General features: G+C 52.2%; 1 protein-coding gene and 1 long non-coding RNA gene across 6 annotated transcripts in view; one reads left to right on the forward strand and one right to left on the reverse strand.

The window, feature by feature from the left end:
- PTPRN2 (protein tyrosine phosphatase receptor type N2) overlaps positions 1 to 20,891 on the forward strand; it is a 695,060-nt gene that overhangs the window by 5,321 nt on the left and 668,848 nt on the right. The window lies entirely within an intron of this gene.
- On the reverse strand, positions 18,418 to 19,823 carry LOC140850056 (uncharacterized). 2 transcript variants are annotated; one of them, XR_012132793.1, is made up of 3 exons: positions 19,720 to 19,823; positions 19,146 to 19,338; positions 18,418 to 18,929 (listed from the first exon to the last, which is right to left on the reverse strand). It is a non-coding gene; the product is annotated as an uncharacterized lncRNA (long non-coding RNA). The 2 variants fall into 2 exon arrangements; XR_012132794.1 differs by lacking the exon at positions 19,720 to 19,823 and adding an exon at positions 19,463 to 19,587.

Below are 20,891 nucleotides of genomic sequence, written 5' to 3' on the forward strand. Positions count from 1 at the left end.
CTTCCTTTTGGGTTTCCAGTCTGTGGACAGACTCTTGTGAGGTGACAGGACAGTTACATCGCCCCGATGCTGCTCTGTGCCTCCCCTTTGTGGTGACAGCTTGATGTGTGCCCTGAAACCCTGGCAACCCCTGCAGCTCTCCACCTGTGGCCACGCGCACCCCCTCTCCAGAATATCCCTGAGAAGGGGCGTGTCTGTCTCCATTTCACAGGGGGAAAGGCCGAGGCTTGGTGTCATTGAGGAATGTGCCATCATGCCTCCTGAACCAGGATGGGGTCCTCTGTCTCTGCTGAGTGTCTCCTTTCTTCCCTGGACAGTGATCCCAGGATGGGGCAGGGTCAGCACTGTGGGATGCAGGTCCCTACAGGATTCCATGGGCTGTTAGAATATGGCTCCCCAACTTGACGAGGACGGGGATATCTGCCTGTTACCATCACAGGGGCAGGGGGCATTTCACTTGTGAAACTGCCTTTCTCTACAGTGTGTCAGAACCTCTAGGCTCACTGGGGCTGTTCAAGAGAATTTGAAATGCCCTTAGGCCCTGAATGGGGCAGCGGGGGTGTGGGGAGTGGTTGGTGGTGTTGATTTTCTGAGTTGGGTGTCCTGGTGTCAGATTCACTTACTTGGTTAGCATCCCTGAGGGAATCTTAATGTTTGGAAGTAGATGATTAGTTTTGGACGTGTTGAGCCTTCCTATCCTGGCAGGAATGGAAGCACCACCACAGAATTCATGGCTTGATGGGTCCATAAACACTCTGTTCAGAATGCTGCTATGATTCCACCCGATTTTTTTTTTGGTATCATTTATCTACAATTACATGAGGAACATTATGTTTACTAGGCTCCCCCCTTCACCAAGTCCCCACCACAAACCCCATTACAGTCACTGTCCATCAGTGTAGTAAGATGCTGTAGAATCACTACTTGTCTTCTCTGTGTTGCACAGCCCTCCCCGTGCACCGCCCCCCTTATACGTGCTAATTGTAGTGCCCCCTTTCTTTTACACCCTCTTATCCCTCCCTTCCCACCCACCCTCCCCAGTCCCTTTCCCTTTGGCAACTGTTATTCCATTCTTGGGTTCTGTGAGTCTGCTGCTGTTTTGTTCCTTCAGTTTTTTCTTTGTTCTCATACCTCACAGAGGAGTGAAATCATTTGGTACTTGTCTTTCTCCGCCTGGCTTATTTCACTGAGCATAATACCCTCTAGCTCCATCCATGCTGTTGCAAATGGTAGGATTTGTTTTCTTCTTATGGCTGAATAATATTCCATTGTGTATAGGTACCACATCTTCTTTATCCATTCATCTACTGATGGACACTTAGGTCGCTTCCATTTCTTGGCTATTGTAAATAGTGCTGTGATAAACATACGGGTGCATGTCTTTTTCAAACTGGGCTGCTGTATTCTTAGGGTAAATTCCTAGAAGTGGAATTCCTGGGTCAAGTGGTATTTCTATTTTGAGCTTTTTGAGGAACCTCCATATTGCTTTCCACTATGGTTGAACTAATTTGTATTCCCACCAGCAGTGAAGGAGGGTTCCCCTTTCTCCACAACTTCGCCAACATTTGTTGTTGTTTGTCTTTTGGATGGTGGCCATCCTAACTGGTGTGAGGTGATATCTCATTGTGGTTTTAATGTGCATTTCCCTGATGACAAGCGATGTGGAGCATCTTTTCATGTGTCTGTTGTCCATCTGAATTGCTTCTTTGGAGAAGTGTCTGTTCAGCTCCTCTGCCCATTTTTTAATTGGATTATTTGCTTTTTGTTGAGGTGCATGAGCTCTTTATATATTTTGGATGTCAACCCTTTATTGGATATGTCATTTATGAATATATTCTCCCATACTGTAGGATACCTTTTTGTTCTATTGATGGTGTCCTTTGCTGTACAGAAGCTTTTCAGCTTGATACAGTCCCACTTGTTCATTTTTGCTTTTGTTTCCCTTGACTAGGGAGATATGTTCATGAAGGAGTTGCTCATGTTTATGTCCAAGAGATGTTTGCCTATGTTTTTTTCTAAGAGTTTTATGGTTTCATGACTTACATTCAGGTCTTTGATCCATTTTGAATTTACTTTTGTGTATGGGGCTAGACAGTGATCCAGTTTCATTCTCTTATGTGTAGCTGTCCAGTTTTGCCAGCACCATCTGTTGAAGAGACTGTCATTTCCCCATTGTATGTCCATGGCTCCTTTATTGTATATTAATTGACCATATATGTTTGGGTTAATGTCTGGAGTCTCTATTCTGTTCCATTGGTCTGTGGGTCTGTTCTTGTGCCAGTACCAAATTGTCTTGATTACTGTGGCTTTGTAGTAGAGCTTGAAGTTGGGGAGCGAGATCCCCCCTACTTTATTCTTCCTTCTCAGGATTGCTTTGGCTATTCGGGGTCTTTGGTGGTTCCATATGAATTTTTGAACTATTTGTTCCAGCTTCCACCTGATTTTTAAAGTGTGGCAGTACAACCACCAAAGAAGCTAGCTCTCACTGCAAACCAGTTACAACAAAAAGCCCACTTCAGAGTAAGGAGTGATGGATTATTTCCTAAGAAAATTTCCTAAGAAAATTTTAAGAGTAGGTTCCGTCTAAGCTTGACATTTAGCATGGCTCATTCTAGGCACCTGTTACACTTTTCTCAGCTGCACTGATAAGTGTCAGAGCGACCCCTCACATGCCACGGGCATCCTGTGTTTCTGTGTGGCCCTAACAGCCTGTTGGGCTTCTGATGTCCTACATTGAGTCCAATGGATGTATTTGGAAATGGTTTCTTTGGTGGAAGGAATTTTCAGAAGAAAGGCTGACCTGGTTTCCAAAGGGGAAACAGTTTATATTAATGGTGTAAGTCAATTCTGACTCCAGTGGCGAAATACAGTCAACCTATGCGTGGATGGAGCAGCCAGTGAAACTGGCCTTGGGAGGCTGACTCTGCCTCCATTTGGGCCTGTGGCCATGCTCTGGCTCAGAGCAGTGATCCCCCTGCGCTAGCTCGGCGCTGTGCGTGTTCTCTGAAGCAGCTGTGTTTAATGGGCACCTTCAAAAGTGCAGTTCCTCAGTGGCGGGCTGGGGGTGAGACGGGGGAGAGGAAGCAGCTGGGGGCTGCCCACCAGCCTTCCTGGGTCGTGCCGTCTGCCACGGCACGGCTGCTCTCAGCGGAAACACTGCCGGGCCTCTTGTGTCTTTTGCTCTGCTTCTGCCTGAAAACGGGCTGTGGCTAAAAGCTTCACACTCTGTGTGATGTGCGTGTTCTGTGCGTGGAATACACATGTGCGTGGAGCCCCTGTGGGAAGTGCCGGGTCCATCCCGAGGCACAGACGCCCGTCCTTGCTGCCGGGCCTTCCCGCGTCCTCCACCTGTTTCAGCAGGCATCCTGGTCACTGGCTTCATGAGAACAGTCCACGTGAAATGACAGGAGGAACACCACAGGTGACTTCCAGAAACGCAGTGGGAAGGGAGTGGACGTGGGTGCGGAGCACAGGACAGGACGAGGCAGTGTTGCTGGCCACATGGTGGCCGCCTGGGAGGCCGCGTCCTCTCTCTAGCCTAGCGATCTGTAGTTCGCACTCGTGCTCGTGCTGGAGGCCGGGGGGCCTTCACCTACAGGTTCCGAACTGACTGCTCACCAAGTTCCAGCTTCTCCGTGCTTTTGGGAGGCTTGCTTGACGTGGTGGGGCGGCCTGGTAGTGGCTCTTCCTGGAAGCTCCGGTTTCCCCACTTACTGATGGAGGTTGGTGGCCAGACAGGGTGGAATATCATTACTATCGACAGTAGTGTCACTGGTGAGTCCAAGTTTCGGCTGAACTGAGTGTCGAGATGTTTGCAGAAGCATAACTGTTACATTCTAAGCAGTGTATCATTTATGTTTTTACATGAGCATAGTTAGAAAAATGGTCACACCCAAGCTCTGAAGTAGCTGTATTTTAATGGCACCATCCAAAGTGTAGGAGATTACACTGTAGATTGTGCTGTAGTAATGAGATTAGTGGTGATAACACTAATTTATTTCACATCATCCCTTAAAAGAGCTTAAACCCTTGAATAAAAGAAATAGGGCTCAAATCAGTCATATAAATTCTTACATGTTTGAGTGGAATGGGAAGGACATACTCTTAGATACACTACTTTGTTTTAAGATATTGTGTACTATTTGATAGATGCAATTCAGCACTTTTTAAAGGGTATTTCACATGTCTAGGTTGCACTGTCTTTAAGCGTCTGGGTTTTTGTCTTGTCACTGAGGCATGAGAAGTATTTGATGATGGAGACAGGGATTCCCACCCTCCTTAGAAGGCTGAGGGTCGTGCACAGCACTGGCCACATGTGGGACCCACCCACGCTGAGCGTGTCCGCCTTCTGCCGCCTGACACAAAATGCACACATGCACCTTCGAGGACACCACACAGTGTCACCCATGCCTTGAGCCCTGCACCCCTCTGTTTGAGCTGAGTGAGGACTCTCCACACCCCACTCCCAAAGGGCTCCCAAGCCCACCACTCTTGTGCTGCTCACCCGGGGACACAGGTGTGAGCGCAGACATGCGGTGCCACCATGTTCCTTCAGAGAAGACAGCTGCTCAGGGTAGGTGGGGTCTCACTTCCCCGAGGTCCCACCGACTGCCCGGCATCTCTTCCTGTGGGCCCTGAGCTCGGGCTGTCTGATTCGGGTGCTGTGGGCCTCTGCAGGGAGGGGACCCTCACCGCCAGGCCCCGCTGCGCCGGTGTCTGGCAGCACTGCCCGCAGCCTCCCTGCCTGTCTGTGTGGCTCTGTGGGCTGCTGCCTGTGCTCGGAGCCGGCTTGGGGGCTCTGTGCTGGGCCGCCCGGCCTCTGATCTGCAGTCAGGCGGTTCTTGTCGGCCCAGGGTTTGGCCGGCCCATGGACTGGCCGGAGGAGGGGCAGCCCTGCAGTCCAGGTCTGTCGGAGTTCTGGGCGCACTTTGACCTGCCAAGGGAAGAGCCCCGGATGAGGCCCTGGCCCCTGCAGCTCGCCCCTGCCGTCCGTCTGTCTCTTCCTCTCCTAGAAGGACAGGTGAGGAGGTGCCCCCTTGCCCTCCTGCGTTTCTGAGACCTCTTGAGGTCTGCAGGCACCTGTTCTGTTCGGGGGCGGGCGGAGGGTCGGGAGCCGAGGCATGTGTGCCTTCCGCCCTGCCCGGCTCTGTCATGCCCGTGTGTGAGGGTTGGCGTGCCCCTTGTCCTGCTGCTGTTGGTGAGCTTGTGTGGTGTGTGGGTCATGGACGGCACGTCACTCCCCAGAGAATACCTGGTGGCTGCCTGTGTGGGGAGGGGGCAGGCAGAGGTGCCAGTGGGCTGAGGTGCGGATGGCAGCAGATGGGAGGTGTGGTCCCCACATGTGGCCCTCATGCTGTGTGGGGCACGCCCTGAGGCTCAGCCAGCTAGGACTCCCACGTTCCCAGCCCCTGACATCTATCTCACGCCTGTCACCTGGAATATGCTTTAAAAAAAGGCTTTGTGGCAGAGTTGAGTTGGAAGAGAGAAACTGTGATGTCAGACGCAGACCCGCGCAGAGACTGATCTCCCGCAGAACCAGGTGTGGGCGGAAACTCGTCTTCTGACAGGAGCCTGCCAGAGCCCCGCGCAGGGTGGCCAGGTGCCCGGCTGTGCCCGCCTGCTGGTGCCGCCATGTGTTCACAGAGCACACGCCTCTGCGCGGCCACAGCAGGCCTTAGGTGTTCTGTTTGGGGCAAGAAGGGAACGTTCAAGGGCACTGCTGGAAGCCCGGAGACACTTGTTCATGAGTTTTTCACTGCTGGGAGTCTAAGGAGAAGGAAGCATCTTGGCCACTTGAATAAAGAAACAAGAAGCCGTTTTAAAGTAGAAAAATTATTTTTCAGAAAAAAGGTTAGATTCTTAATTTAGACTCCTAAGAAGCAGGATCTACTTATTTTCTAATTTTTGTGACAGTTTCTAATAGTTGCCTATTCTTAACATATAATTAAATTTACCATTGTCGTAGAAGATGTGGTTACATGCATGCAGATCCAGTAACCAGAAATGTGTAAATTACATGGCTCATGGCTGAAAACCACTTCATGGAATTCATATGATAAACAAATGTCTGTCATATGGAGAATGGACCAAGGCAATACCAAAAAAGTCAGGGAATGAATAATTTTTTAGTAAAGAATATATGTGTAAGGGACAAAAAGTATCAAACTTTAGCAGTGCAGCTAGATTCTGCTTGGTTGTATCCATTTTGTCTCTTTGGGAAATAAGATGTAGTTCTCAAAGAACATCTTTGATTTAGTAATTCTGAGAGGATAAAAATGTGCGATCAAGCTGAAAATTTGGATATTTATGTAGATATGCCTGTTCTTATTCTCTAAAGCTTTTGAGGGATTGAAATACGGATGTCAAACCCATTTTGGGAAAATATCAGTACACTAACTAGGGAGTCTATTTGTGATGTTAAAAGGTGATGTGCTTTGTATAAATTGATAGTGTTGTACAGGTAGCATTTGTTTAATGATTAAGTGTTTTTCATGGGAACTCTGAAAGAACATCAAATATCCAGGTAAATTTAAAGTGAAGCATTGTGGAAAAAAGAATGTTCCAGACTGTTAGAGGTATCTTACATAATATGTCTCACATATCTTGTAGATTGAATGGGTACTAATTGCAAAATCAAAGCCTCATTTTGAAAGGTTCTACCCAGGAATGGGGATATCGTTCTCCTGTTCCAAATGTGGTAGTGGTTCCTCCAGAATTAGAAAGGTGCTGTTTGCTGTGTGAATGAATGACTATCGGGAGGAAGCGAATGCCCTCTGGAGAGGGCGGCAGGTCGTCCAGTGTGCAGTGCGCAGGAGAAGGGCGATAGGTTCCTTTACGTCGTAGCGCAGTGGTTCTCAGTGGCTCTCAACTGTCTGGGACATTTGGTTGTCCCGGATGGGGACCTAGAGTGGAGGCAGGGATGCGGCTGAGTGTCCGGCAGTGCACGGGAGACCCCCTCCAGCCCCGAGGACTGTCCCCAAGGAGCGGGCAGAATGTCAGCCACGTTCAGCCTGAGAAGCTCCAATGTAGGGAGAGCCTTGGGAGGGAGCCCTGGCCATGAGCACCTGTGGGAGAGGAAAGGATGGGCATAAATTGTGGCAGAACAAACTAATAGAAACAAACTTGCCCTTTTCCATTTCTGGCAGACTGAGCACTGTGAAGGTCCAGTGCTGCCACTCCTTTGTGTGAGACCCTCCCGGACGTCCTGTGCCAGGCCCACACCCCCTGCCTCATGCCCATCAGCTGCACATGTGCCCCCTCCCCACCTCTCTCCAGGGGGGTCCACGGGTTTGATGGTGCACCCCAATAGAAATGTGCATTTATTTATCAGTTATATATATACTGATTTACAAATTATATGTATGCTCTGAACTACTGCTTTTTATAAAATGAAAAATAAAAGATTGAAAGATTAAAAATAGCTAATGATTAAAATATTGGAGTTAGAAAAAATTCTTTGTACTTACTAAAATTATTAATAACATTTCAGATGCTTAGTTTTTAAACATCGTTTTAACCTCTGGCTTCAGTCTATCACATCTGCTGTCTCAAGGTCCAATATACAGTTAGAACAGTGGCCACTATTGATAATATATGTAAATGCATAATTTTTATTTTTGGTTGCCTTCTTGTTGGGTCTAATTGAATTGCTATGCCTTTGACATTTATCCCTTGTCAGATTCCTGTGAAGAAAGAATATGTTTTCCACTGAACTATACAATTAGACAGGTTGGAAAACCTCTAGTCAGTACCATGGGTTGAGCACCTACTATTATTATATACCAGGCACTGTACTGGGTACTGAACATGCAAACGCAAACAAGACGGTGTTGCTCCCAGAGCCCTCCCTGCCCTCCACAATCAGCCTGGAACCCTCCCTGCCCTCCACAATCAGCCTGGAACCCTCCCTGCCCTCCAGAATCTTCCTTGGCTCCAGAAGCCCACCAGAATCTGTCTTCTGTGTATTTCCAGTGCTTGTCCTGTAATAGAATTTTATTAAGTTAATTCACTTAATAACTAGAGAATTTTCCATGCTCCATATACTGTTCTTACTTTGGGAAGCTCTTCTCTGTTTCTATGTGAGATTTTTGTAAGTCCTGCCTTTTTATTACTTGAGTGTTTGTTTTGTTGTGTTTGCTAATTCTTGCCAGGAAATGGAAGCAGCAACTATGAAGTTGGTTTTTACCTTTTTGCACATTGAAGAAATAGATGCTTTTCATTAGACGTGTTGACAAACATGAGCCTTAGTAAACAATGATGACATGCAAAAATCCCAAACCCTGCATCAGACAGAATAAAATGACATAGAATAGGGTGTTTGGTCCCGCTAGATCACACCCTGCACCAGACGCTTGTGAAGGTCGTGGCCAGGGCAGTAGGTATCTTGGGAAGAGTCCTGGGTCCTGGGGGCCCACATCCCCCTGTCATGGTGTGAGACTTGACTGGGTTCTTGGGGCTTTGCATGGGGTAGCTGGTTGCTGAGAGAAGGACTGCTTGAAGAGCGCCCTCTGTATGTCCCTAGAGAAGGAACCATTCCTAAAAAGATATGAAAACATCTCAGATTCTGTGCTGTAAATTGTTTTAGTCACAAACCATATATCGGCACTGAAAGGCTGAAGGTGACCCACGTCAGGTGCCTCTGCCGATGAGCTCAGGGTCCCGTAAGTGTGTCTGTGTCTCTGCTCTGTGCTTGGCGGGTCTTGTTTTTGGAATCGATGAGCTTTGGCTCCTTCTCTGGGCTGTGTTGTAAATTAACAAGTAGCGAAAGCTGGAAGTGAAGTGTCTGTGGAAAGGAATCCCCAGTGAGAAGGAGACTCCTGTTTACATTCTGCACCCTGGGGGTGGGGGGTGGGGCGCAGTGCTCAGCCATCTCATCCTGACTGCAGGGACAAGGCAGTGGCCCTGGGTGAGTTGTGCCCTCCTGGGCCTGCAGTCCAGGCTGTGAGGGGTCCTTTCAGAGCAGACAGCGGCAGATTCTGCAGTAGATTTGCGGCCTGGAATCACAAGGTCCTTGGCAACCTTGGTTTGACTCAAATCCCCCACGTTTGTGGCCCCAGAGAGGCTCCTTGTATTTCCACATAGGGGCTCCAGGTCTGGAGGCAGCACACCTGTGGTAAGGCCTGGTGGAGGATCAGGGGTCTGCGGGTGTCAGGGACACAGGGCCGTGTCCGAAGTGGCCCCCTCTGTTTTGTGGAGGCCCAAACTTCACTTCTTTCTCAGTTGCTCAGCCATGATCCAGTGCTGGGCGTCTGGTCCACACTACCCTACAAAAGCCCAGTTTAAAACCTGAAGACCAGTGTAGTTCCCTGGGGGGGGGCATGTACCCTGGGAGCTTATGTGTGGATCATTTGCATCCAGCCGCCCAGAGGGCCTGGTCACCTGGGGAAGGTGGGGCAGCATGTCTGACGTCAGAGGGTGATGAGTGAGTCCTTTCTATGAAGTCAGAGTTACTCACTTTGAAACCTGTTAAAATTCTAAGATTATATTATTGTTATTTTTTATGTTAGCAGTTGTGGTAGCAGGTGGTAGGTTTCTTTTTGTTAAGCATTTTTAATTGGGAACAAAGATTTCTCAACTTTGTATAGGTTCCCCAAATTTTAAAAAAAGGTTACCAGTCTGTAAAACTAAAAAAATTAGAAACCACTAGTTGAAGGAATATCATTTTTTTCTTTCAGTTTTATTGAGATGTAATTGGCATGCAACCTAATGGTTTGACTAATATATTGTGAAATACTACCACGTCATCTCATTAGATACAAAATAAAAAGAAGGAAAAAAAACAGTTTTTTCCTTGTGATGAGAACGTTTAGAATCTACTTTCAGCAGCTTTTGTGTTCACCGTGTGGTCACGGAGCTGAAGGTGAATGATGCCTGCTCCGGGAATATTTGTCTAGAGCATGTGGGGTAAATGTCACAGTTTTGTGCAGCATAAATCAGGTGTATGAGCGACCCCAGTATTTGAAGACCTCTTCGTGCAGATTCTCTCAGTATATTGGGAAAAGGAAATCTAGTCTGAAAGTCGTTTTTTCTCTCCCAAGCCAAAGTCCCCAGGATGAGGTATTTAATGTTCCTACTGTCGTTGCAAGTAAGGGTCCATCACATCACGAGCGACCCAACCTGATTGTCCACTTTCTCTGGACTGCAGGTACCCCGACATAAAGTAAGGACTTAGGTAAAGATGTATTCATAGATATACAGCTTATGACACTCGTGTTTAACCAGTCACAGAGCCGTCTCCTTTTACGCATGTCTCAGCCACAGTAAATGACTCGGCTAGCGGGGTGTGGTCCCTTCCAGCAAATCTGGGTCGGGGTGTGGCACCTGTGTCTTGTCTGTGACCCTTTCTAGAGCTGTCCCCTCCCAACGAACCTCCCCACCCCCCACATTTCCCTGCTCCTCACCACCAGCCCGATTCCAGCAGGATGACCCCACGTCTTCCTTTGTTCAGGAGGGGTGTCCATGCCCGACCCTTCCTCATCCAGGACCCCCATCAGTTAATTAACCTGGATATCGGGTTACCTTTGGGGGGTGGGCCAGCCTGCTCAGCACATGGCAGGAACTTGTGCATTTGTCAGATAATGAGCAAGCCTGGAGGTCTGGAGAGAGCCTGCTGAGCCTCAGCCTTGACATTTTGGGTTGCAGTAATGAAAAGCCTTCCTAAAATAAACGCTGCCTGCATAATGTCTAATACATTCTGTTCGGAGGGTGGAAAATGGAATCACAGGCACAGCCCCAGCCTCAGCCAGCCTGTTTGTCACGGTGACAGGGTGGCCTGTCGTGAGCTCAGAAATTTTCTGTCCTAGAAAAGATCGGAATAAACACCATAAATATCCAGGGAGGTGCAGTGTAAATGCAATTCATTCATTTTGTTGGATGAAAGCCATTTAGCTCCCTTTTATCTTCTATCATTTCCATGTCTGTGTTTGCTGATGGGCCCTCCATGACAATAGGCCTGGCGGGGGGCCTGCAAGAACTGGGGGAGCTGACTTGGGACACACGGGTGCTGCTGTGGGGGTGGGGGTGGGCCCTTCTTCTCCTCCCTCCCAGCATGCAAGGACAGAGGCGAAGTCCTCTCCTCCTCCGGAGTTCTCTGCTCAGGAAGGACCCATTGCACTGGTCCAGGACCCCCTCACCTTTGAGGGCCACGTGCCCAGAGACATCGGGTGCCCTGGAGTCAGGGTCAGGGCTGCCTATGCCAGGTGGCTGGCCGGGGCTCTGGGAAGATGGTTGTGGGCTTGTGCGGCGGGCCTGGGGACAGGTCTGCAGGGTTGCTGTGACCCTCTGATGCTTCTCCTACCGAAGTGCTCAGGAGCCAACGAGCTTCTGATGTCTGTGGACAAAGCAACTAAGTTGATCTTCAATGTCATCAAAACTGTTTATGATCTCAGGGAGAGGTTTTAAGGGGCAGAAAATGGCTAAGACAGAGGAAAGACTGAGGACAGGTGTGTGGTGGACGGTGAGCTCAGAGCCAGAGTCGTGGGGCCCGCCCCTGAGTGCCCCGGCCTCCTCTGCAGGGGCTGGTTGGGGGCAGGCTCTCAGGTTGTCTCTGTTCATTGTGGAGGTTGTGACATGACAGGGTGGCACCCTGGACCCCAGCACCCATGTGTCTGTCCCCTGTGGTTCTGCTCTGTCGACTGAGACTACAGATCCCACATGGGACGCTTGACCTCATCCCAGGGGCCCTGATAGCATGGATTCCACGGGGAGCTGCTCTGTGTGGGTATGGCCAGATGGAGCCCAGGGACCCAGGGGTGTGGATGACGGGTCGCAGCAGGGCGTCTGTCTCCCCTCAGGATGGGTTCCACTCCTGCAAAGCTCCCCTTCTGTATGGCTGTGTTTGGAAGTTGCGTATTTAGCTCTACTCTGACAACCTGTGTCATGTAGTCACAAATATCACCTGTATGAACTGCAGCTCCAAAGTTAACCGCAAGTACAGGTGGATAGCGATCCTTAGACGGAAGCGGCTGGGCTCCCTTCTGTCCTGGGAACCCCTTGGTTTTCTAAAGGAGAAGCCTCATGCTTGCCTGTCCTGTCCCCTGCCTCTCTCCCCACCATCCGGTTTTCCAAGCTGTGAAGGCAGCATGTAGGGCAGGGCCTGGGCTGCCCCCCTGAGGTTTCTCAGGGGTGCAGATCCCACTGAGAAGCAAGCATGTGCACAGACGGACGGCGTGGGCCCCTGCTTGTGACTCTTCCTGGGTCTGCACACACTTCTCTGTGCTCTAGCCGGGCCTTCATGCCCCTCCCTGTCTCAGCTGATGTGGACCACAGAGCCTCTCTGGGCTGAAGGGTCAGTGGCTGCTGGCTGAGCTGGTCACTCTCGGGGCCTCTACCTGCCCTTTAAATAACCATGTGCCAGGTGAAGCAGAGCAAATCGGAGATGGAGTGGGAGATGAGTAGGTCAAGGCAGATGCCCCCAGGGCTCTCAGGTGCACCCCTGGGGTTGGGGCCGGGGGCAGGAGCCTGGTTGGTGCCCCTGCCTGGCTCCCTCCTAAATGTGCTGCCCTGAGGCTGAGTGCTGCTGGAGCTCATGTCGGTGTCCGAGCCTCGTGGAGCACTGGGTGACTGACAGCGGGTGGGGCAGCACCTCTGTCATGCCCCCTTGGGGGCAGTGGGGTCGCCTCGGCCTCTGACAGGGCGATTGGCCGTATCCCTCGCAACATGCACAATTCTGTGACCGAAGTCCCACTTCTAGGACTTTGTCTTACAGCCTGCTTACACACATGTGAAAGATGTTTGCAGAAGGATCTTCACTGCTACTTTTTTTGTTATAAAGTAATACTAGAAACGACTTAATTTTTTGTAATAAGAGAGTCAATCATAGACTCTTGCAGTTGCTAAGATTGAGGTGGGATGGTCTAGAGACTCAGTTGATGACACAGTAATGGTACATCTGGTGGAGAGCTTGTCCCGCCCACACTGCCTCTGCCCCCTTCATTCATGTGTGGCCCTCAGTGGCCCTGCAACATAGGAGCTACTATGATGCGTGTTTCATGGAGACCCTCAGGCACAGGGGCACCCTCGGCCCAAGTTCCTGACCACTGTAATGTCCACTGTCAGGTTTTAAAAGTACATAGTATATCCTATGAATAGGAGAGGCCATTCATTAAAAGTGGGAATCTTATCAAAGACCTCACCATCTCTTCATAATTTATTGAAGAATAAGATGCAGGGGTGAGACTGGCCTCTGGAGCCCCTAGAGGTCTTGGCCTCCTCCTCCCCCTGAGCTTGCCACACAGGCCCCATCTCGGGCGCTGGGGTACGAGGGGGGCATAGGCACTGAGCCAAGGATCCCCGGAGGCTGGGGGCAGGAATGCACTCCCGCCGCTCCTGTCTGAGCAGAAAGGAGTGGCTGAGTGCCATGTGGTAGGCTCTGTTTGGGAGAAGTTGTAATCAAGTCCTGTTTCCATGGTTTTAAGTTCGGTTGTTCCCAGTTTGCACTGGCTGGGTACGGGCACTGCCCCACACAAGCTCTGAGGCATCACGGCCGGTCTGCGAACTGCTGTATGAATAATCCCGCATCTGCCACACTTTCGGTTTTTCCTGACATGCCCTGCATCCGTTCCCCCTGTGTCAGACTTCGGGAAAGGGCCATCGCTGTAGTCAGTGCCGGCCAATCAGTCACAGTGATTCTGCCGGTTCCCAGAAGCCCCCTCAGGACACCTGCGCGCCCAGGTCTTCAGCCCTGTCTTGGTGGTGGGGATTCAGCTCTCCCCACCGTGTGCTGGTGCGTGCCTCTGCCTGTGTGAGGCCATGGGGCTCTCTGTGCATGAGCGTGTGGCCGTGGCGGACAAGCCCTGTGCAGCCCAGAGGATGCCTCCCTGCCTCAGGGCCACTTGCTGTAGGAAATAGTGAGCTGCTGGCCCCTGCCGCTCTCTGATGGATCAGGGAGTCATTCTCTGGCTTTAAAGGACCTGTACTCGGTGTAAGGAAGACTTTCTGTGTGATTGGCTTAGTGTCTAGTCAATCCACCTCCGTCCACACATGAAACGGTGAGCCCGGTCGCATTATGTTTTGGCGTGGTCCCTAAGAGCCTTCATCACACCATTGACCCTAAATTGCCGGCTGCAAGCCTTCCAACTCCATGTAACCGCGAGGTGGATGGCACAACAGAGGATGCACTTCATGAATCATTAAGGCCGGTGGTGATTGGAGAGCTTCACTCTCGTGGTGCATTGGTCACTACATCCTTCTTCAGGCCTCCTGGGCAGGCATGTGGGAAGTCCGTGTGAGTAGCCATGGTGCCGCTCTAAGTGCTAAACAGGCTATTAATGATAGAGAATTGTAGCGTGGCTCTGACTTTACTTGTGGGAGACGGAGGGAGTGTCTTAATGCAGATGGGTCCTGGGTGTAGTTGCGTTGACTTGGGTTTTGTTTATTACCGTTGCTGTGAATTCCATGGTCACCTCTCAGCAAAGGAAGATGGAGGTGGGGCGATGTGCCTCTCTCCCCAACCTAGAAGGCTTGTGCTGGAGGCTGTGAGATCTCAGAAGGCACGCCTCCGTTGGTCTGTGCTAATTCACTCAGCACAGGGAGAGGATCTGTGTGTCCGAGTGTCTTGCCAATGGTTTTCAGCCCTGGACAAGCTCACTATGGATTCAATGTGACCAAAGAAATGACAGTAGAACGTTCTTGGGGTGAAAGGGTTTATTACCCGGCTTGTTCTCCCGGTGGTAGGTCGAGCACTAGCGTCTCTGCCTCTGCCCGGAGCACTGGGCCGAGCTCTTTGTGTAGTGCGATAATAACTTACTGCGTGCGGGTGTGGAAGCCGCAGAGCAGCAGCAGGCCAGTCACATCATCAGGTGGTTTAAGTTCAGTGAGGATCCTGGCCGTAAGAGCCCCAGCTTCCCCAAATCAACCCTAAACAAGAAGGCGGTGCCGACACTTGCTAACACGAGGTTGGAACGTGAGGCTGCTATGATCATAGGGAGGAACGCAGTGGGCCAGTCACAAAAGGACAAAAGTGATTCCACTGATGGGAGGTCCCAGAGAATCCCAAACCATGAAAACAAAGCAGGGTGGGGTACAGGGGTCTGGGGGAGGAGGAGTCAATGTGTAAGAGGGGTAGAGGGTCAGATTTCACAGATCTGCTGCAACACCACGTGTGTACAGTCAACACCACTGCGGCATGCTCAGAAACGGTTAAGATGGTAAGTTTTATGTTATGTGCTTTTCATCACAATAACAAAATTAAAGTATATAAATAGGAAGACAAGAGCAAGGAGAGCCTGGTTCTTGAGGGCCCCCTGTTGCTTCGATGAGCCGGAGGGCTCTGTCCTTTCCCCCAGGCCTCTGGGGGCCTCGGATCGCAGCTCTGGATCCATCAGCCCACATTCTCTGCCAACACCCCGACGTGGGAGGAGGATGCGGGGATGTGGGCCGCGGGAAGGGCGGTGCTGGCCCCACGGGGAGGCCTGGGCAGTGTGGGCCCAACAAAGCGCAGCATGGAGAGCCTAGCACCCCCCGTTAACAGGCTGGGGCCATGCTCCCCATGGAGGTGCAGGTGCGTTGTGTGATTGGTTGGTGTGCTTCATCTCACTATTTTCGTTGTGACTGAGTGGTCAGGGGGGCCTGTGTCAGGCCTTGCTTTAAAAAAATTAAAATTATGTGCAATCATGATATTTTATATATTTTATACACACACACACACACACACACACACACACATGATGTTTATATATATCCATATGTGAGTGGGATTTGGGTGCATTTTCCTCTTTAAGAAAACATTGTGTAATGAAAGCAAAAGAAGTTAGTGAAAATGTTAAGAACCTCCCAGGGTCAGATCAACTCATGAGGGTGGGTTTGGGGGAGCTGGTGCTTCTGCCTCAGTGGCTGCTGCCCTGCTGGACCCGCGGCCGAGCTGTGCTGGTGGCCGGTCCAGTTGGAGTGCCCTTGGCATTGATGGTGCCCTGACCTGCTGGTCGCTGGCCTTGGCGCGTGGTCCTCACGTGCGCACGGAGGAGCAGTAGCAGTGGAAGCCCGTGCGTGTCTCGAGGATCCACAAGCGCGCCTGGAGAGGTACTCCTCTCTCTCCCGGGCCTGGTGGCTTGGGGTCTGGGAGCCTCCTGCCATGGGCGTGAAGCTTCTCATGAGGTTCCCAGATCGCTTTTTTCTGGAGTCTGATGGGACGACAGGGAGGAGAACCTCTCTGGCCTGGCCTGAGGAGGGGAGAACTTGCTTTCCTCTGTGCAGGAGTTTGGACGCAGCCGCTCACCTTTCCTTCAGGGCCGTCTCCCCAGCAGTGCTTCAACAGGCTCCGCTGGCTCAGACCCGCCTGCCTCCTGGGGCCTGGGAACATGGATGGAGGTGGCCGTCTGGATGGCATTTTCTGCCAAGACACCCTCCAGGGAAGTGTATCAAGGACACAGGCTTAAGCTGGTGGAAGGCTGTGCCTTGGGCTCTGGCATCAAGAGAAGAGGGACTAAGCTGCACGGGGTTGGTCTTGGTCGACGAAGATCAGACACATCGGCGTTGGGTCTATGAATGCAGTGTTTGTGCCTGGGCTGCAGGTAAGAGCGCACCTGCCAGGTTGACAGTAGAGGCTGGAGGGGTGGGTGATGGCTGCTCACCGAGAGAACAGACCAGTGAGGTCTTCACGCACTAAACATGCGGAAAGTGCAGCCCAGCCTGTTCGCTTCTGCTGGGTTAGCCCAATGCCAGGTGTCTTGCCAATGGGTTTCTGCCCCAGGCAAGTTCACTGTGGATTCAATGTGACCAGAGAAATGACAGTAGAACACTCTTGGGGTGAAAGGGTTATACCCAACTTTATTTCCAAGATGGCAGGTCAATCACTAGAATTCCATCCACTCAGCAAGTCTGCAGGCAGCAAGCTGTCTCTGCCTCTGGGCCCCTCTGCCTGCACAGCCGTCTCAGTCTGTGTCCTCGGCACTGCCACCACCCCAGTCTCATCTCTGCTGTCCTGCAGCCTTGCAGCTGTGCCACTGGGTCGTCCAGAGCACTGGGCAGAGCTCTTTGTATAGAGTCAATAGCAGTGTATTGCCCATATGTGTGGGCAACCAGTGAGCTAGCCAGCCAGGGCCAGGTGAGAATCCTGGCCACAGGAGCAGCCACTTTACCCACAGCAGGCGCTGCTCAGCTCCGGGGATGCTAATGCTGGATCTCTAGGGGTGGATGGTCCAGACTGCTCGCTGATCGAGTAACTTCTCAAATAATTACCGGAATTCTAAAGCTGTGAACTCAGAGAAGTAGATGTAGGCAGCTGCATAGTAGGAGTGGGTAGGCCAGGGGTGGGACTGGCTTTCAGGTGTTTGCAGAGAACCAGAAATGAAGAAAAGCCAGAAGCATACTGGGCCTAGTAAGCGGGCTGCCTGGGGTAAAATGGGAGGGGACCAGTCAGGCTTTACTGAATGGCGACCGAGTTGACCGGAGAGCCCGTCTCTTGGGTCACCCGATGGCAAGAGTCAGTCTGCGTGATGTGCGACCTGGGGCCCTGCAGTGGGCCATTTGCCATGTGTGCTGAGGGTGGACCCTTGCCTGCTGTGCCAGGGGGTCCAGGGTCGCCAGGGACTGCAAAGCCTGTCCCAGGAGAAAGGTGCCCTGCCATGTCTATTTCCAAAGCCCAGAGCAGGCTTCACAGGCTGCAGAGGTGGATGAGGTGGGCTTGTCTTAGGCCTGTGGGCATGCTAACTCCACGTGGTCTGTGTCCTGCACCGGGGTTGGGGGTCTGCCCACTGCTGAAAAGCTGCTGCCAGCCCCTGGGTTGGGGACGGGGTACAGAGGGTCCCTGGAAGGTTTCTAAGTCCAGTTTCCCATCAACAAGACTATGACGTTTCAGGTTCTTTCGTCTGCTTTTGTACTAACATAGGCCAGAATGTGCTATCCCTGCAGGTGGTCTGCCAGCTGTGCGCGAGGAGTCCTGCTGGGCAGCCTCGACTGCTGGCAGGCGGCCCTGCCTGAGCGCACAGGCCTGCAGAGCCCCCCCCTGCCCCCCCGTCAGCTCCAGCTGGAGCAGTTCTGTTTTTAAAGGGCGCCTTCAGCTTCCTTGAAAGCTGTCATGGCCCCTTGATTTTGGGTCTGAACCGACAGCCTGCCGGGAGCTGGCTGGGCCTGGTGCCTCAGCAGCGAGTTCCAGGCCTCACAGTCAACCAGAGGCAGAGGCAGAGCCACCCGCTGGGGTCCCCATGCGGCTCGTCTTCCTGACTGGGGTGCTCTGGGGGCAAACAAGGAGCTGTTGGTGGTCTGACCTGGGCTTGGGAGCTGTGGGCCCCCGTGGCACTGCCTCTGCCCCTTGGTGGGCTTGGCTGCATTCCTGGTGGACCCTTGGGGAGGAGGGACCCCTGTGGAGCCCAGAGAAGCAATCCACACGACAGCAGACTGGGTGGGGGGCAGATGCTGCGTCGAGGGCCAGGCGCTGTGCTGGTGCTCACCTCGCTTCAGGACCAAGGCTTCCATGGCCTCAAAGAATCCGTTGTTTAATCTAGTGTTTCCTCGACAAGAACGGCATCCTGGGGACAAAGCCCAGAGACACCGCGCATGGCCCGAGAGGTGTGGCTGGGCACATCTGCTGGGGTGCCTGCAGCTTGTCACCCTGGGTAAGTTGCCCACCTCCTGGCAGCCTGTCTGGGCCACAGCAGCTGACCAGAAAGAAAGGTCCCCAAATTTCCTAACCCTGCTGGGTTTTACTGTCCTGCATCTTGTTTGTCCTAAACTCATGCGTCCCGAATCCAGGGGCAGCCTCTGTTCGCAGGATCTCTCTATAGTGCCCTTGGCAGTTTTCAGCTTTTCTATCATCTCTTGGTTTCAGTCATTCTGGGATGAAGGGTCCATTTGCACCGACTCCCAATAACTGATCTTACTGTTGAGGCCGACGACTTGTGTGCCTTGAGGATTCAGCGTGGGGGGTGGGGTGTCCTCAGCGTAATCAGACTGTTCTCCCAGCAGCACTTTGGGATGACCCTGGACTTCATTTCCTGCAGGTGGGGTGGGTGTTTAGTCAGGGGCGGGGTTCAGGCTCGGAAGCTGCTCACATGCGAGGATACTGGGCCAGGTTTCATGAGTTGCTCCTGGGGAGAGCCAAGTTCACTTGGAGCACTCAGAATGCTGGGGTTTGGCCCAGCTCTGCCATCCTGTGGGCACCGGGCCTCTGGAGGATAGTGGAAGGAGTGGAAGGTGACCCGGGAACTCACCTGGCATCACCCTCAGTGGAGCTGGGTTGCTGGAGCTCCGGGGTCATGAGGGGCAGTGGAGGAAAATCCCAACCCTGGGCCGGTGCCTGTGGCTCAGGCTTCATCGGGAGACCCCAGACCGCAGGGGGATGGAAGCACTTCAGAGCTTTAGGGTCTTGATCTTGGCTTGCATCAGCCCCTATGTTCCATCAGGCTAGAATCAAGAAAAAGGAGTAAATCCCCTAAGACACAAGATCAAACCCACTTGGCTACTTAGTTAACTGCAAGTTGTAAAAATATACTTTAAAATCCACACAAAAGTAGTGGCTAACATTTACAGCAATCTCAGAAGCTCTATAGGCATTTTCTTTTTCAATCTTCACAATAAATTGGTTTTTACAGATGAAGAAGTGGCCCAGAGAGAGTAAGTGACCTGCCCGTGGCCACACAGCCACAGTGCTGGGCCTGACCAGGCCCACCCGCGGCCTGTGCCCGCACCACTCCGCTTTCCTGCCCCTCCTGGTCCTCGTGGGTCCCCCCCTGCGCCCTCCCCCCCCTCTTGCCGCAATGCCTCCGAGAGTGGCAGCGTGCCCACCAGCTCGGGGCGTCTGGGTGCAGAAGACACAAGGGGGGTCTGTCTGAGTCACACGTGGGGACAGAGCTTGCTCAGGGCCCACCCACTGCATCTCCAGGAGTTTCCGTGGAGGGCGTGAGGTCACAGTGGCGGCTCCCAGGGGGGCGTCACGGGGCTGCGTTTGGGACAGGCTTCCTTAGGATGGCGCTGAAGTGTCAGAGGCTCAGCTGGGATAGGGTGGGGTTGGGGTCTGGGTTGCCTGGTGCCAGCGGGCTCCAGGAGGGTCCTCAGGGTGCAGAGGGGCAGCTGTGGGCAGCGGCCTGGATCCCAGGTGCAGCCAGGACAGCCCCCTGGAGCTGCAGGTTCGGGGGCAAGCACTTGATTTTGTTCGTTTTTAACCAGCCATGTAGCCTGTGTTCTCATCAGAATCCCTTAGTGGCCTGTGGGCCCCATGTTGGTCAGGAGGACGGCGGCAGACCTCCCTTCTGGAGCACACGGTGAGCCTCCAAGTGGGGACCGTGTCTGCAGGCACCCAGGCAGGAAAGCGGCCTCCCGGGACCTTTCCCAGTTGCCTGGCCCCTCCTGGCCTCAGATGTGGCTCAGTGCTGTCGTCGTAACTGATAGCAGGCCAATTATTTTGTGTCCTCTAGGTTCCCTTCCCTTGGAGTCTGTAGGTCCGTTGGCTTTTCTGAATCCACTGCCTTTGCATTATTTATGGAGGAATCGGATCCACAGAGAGAAATCTCCTGGGGGAGGAGGGACAAGGGGCCTGCGTCTCTGCCTTCCTAGTGCACACACAATTTAAAAACAGACTTCTGTGCAAGGAGAAGAACACCCACTCCAGGGGCTCTGCAGCAGGGGCAGGGCCTGGGTGCGGTGTCTGGCTCTGTCTTGGCTGCCACCTCGAGCGCTGCAGACACCAGTCTCAGTGGTGTAGCTGCAAGTACATTCCTCTCCTTTGCTGTGTCCCAGCTGGCACAGGTCTGGCTGACCTCTTGGAGGGTTGAATGGGACAGATCTTGGTGGAACTCATGGACTGCATTCCCTGCCAAACTGCCTTGGGACAAGCCACCCATCTCTGACTCACAATGGGAGGTCTGTGTCAACTTCAGTTCCAAAAATAAGATTCTGTATTTCATTTAAAAAAGCCTAAATCATTCATGCAAGTATTATTTACCAAACATTCCCCCCTG

The sequence above is a fragment of the Manis javanica genome, chromosome 6, assembly GCF_040802235.1.
Source record: "Manis javanica isolate MJ-LG chromosome 6, MJ_LKY, whole genome shotgun sequence".
In the NCBI taxonomy this organism is placed as follows: domain Eukaryota; kingdom Metazoa; phylum Chordata; class Mammalia; order Pholidota; family Manidae; genus Manis; species Manis javanica.